The sequence below is a fragment of the Penaeus monodon genome, chromosome 34, assembly GCF_015228065.2.
Source record: "Penaeus monodon isolate SGIC_2016 chromosome 34, NSTDA_Pmon_1, whole genome shotgun sequence".
Lineage (NCBI taxonomy): Eukaryota > Metazoa > Arthropoda > Malacostraca > Decapoda > Penaeidae > Penaeus > Penaeus monodon.
This window is the reverse complement of record NC_051419.1, coordinates 12949733-12950601: the sequence shown is the minus strand read 5'-3', so window position 1 is coordinate 12950601 and position 869 is coordinate 12949733. Positions and strand designations below refer to the sequence as shown.

The 869-nt window shown below is 32.2% G+C and overlaps 1 protein-coding gene across 1 annotated transcript in view; it reads left to right on the top strand.

Moving 5' to 3' along the window:
- LOC119594607 (Golgi SNAP receptor complex member 2-like) overlaps positions 1–446 on the top strand; it is a gene marked incomplete in the record, with an annotated part of 19085 nt that extends 18639 nt beyond the window's left edge. The window contains 1 exon segment of the mRNA XM_037943658.1: positions 1–446.
- Between the last annotated feature and the right edge of the window lie 423 nt (positions 447–869).

Sequence of the window (869 nt, the reverse complement as noted above, 5' to 3'; positions counted from 1 at the left end):
GACTGTTGGATACCATTTGTCAAATTAAGCTACAAAGGTGCATATTAATATGTACAACAGACCTATATGAAGAGCAGTTTAGCATGATGTTCCACTTAAGTATTTGAGGCAGATTGTTCATGGCAACAATTGCTGGTTCCTTTTTATCTGTAAAATTTAAATAAATCCCCAGTCATGCTTAACATAAAAGTGATGCTCAGAAGCCAATACAAAAATATTACTCTGCAGGTGCTTTTTGAAATTTAGTTTGTACTATTTTTGTTTTCTTTATAATTCTCTGTGTTTGTGTGTCCTCATATTCAGTAACGTTATTAGAAAGGCCTCTTAATATTTTTGATGAATATGCCAATATAGAATAAGGTTTATTGTAAGTCAGCAAGGGCTTAACAAAGGGAAATATTAGACTTGTTACTTTGTTCTTTCACAAAAATAAAATGTCACTAATTTGTAATTAATTTAATTTTCCCCCTTTTATCTTTCTTTTTTTCCGAGAATTTATTTTCTGTTTTGCTATGACTGAAGATTTGGTAAATATATTAGTCTTAGATTATACATTTACATGCTAAATGTCTGTCAGAAGAATATATGTTTACTCCCATCAGTCTAAGTGCGAAGAAGTTTTGTATCACACATGCTGCATAATGAATTCATCATATTAGTCTCCCTTTGGCTAAAGATGAATTTGTAAGTTTACAACCTTTTGTATGAGTTCAAACAGATTTGTTAAGCCCTCTTCTCTCGGAGAAGAGTAGCTGGAAGCTAACTGATCAAACCTGAGAGAAGCTTTGCTCAGCTTTGGACCATTTTGTAAAGTGTAAAGTTTGCCACTCTTCTTTGTGTATGACCATCAAACAGAAATACATACATAC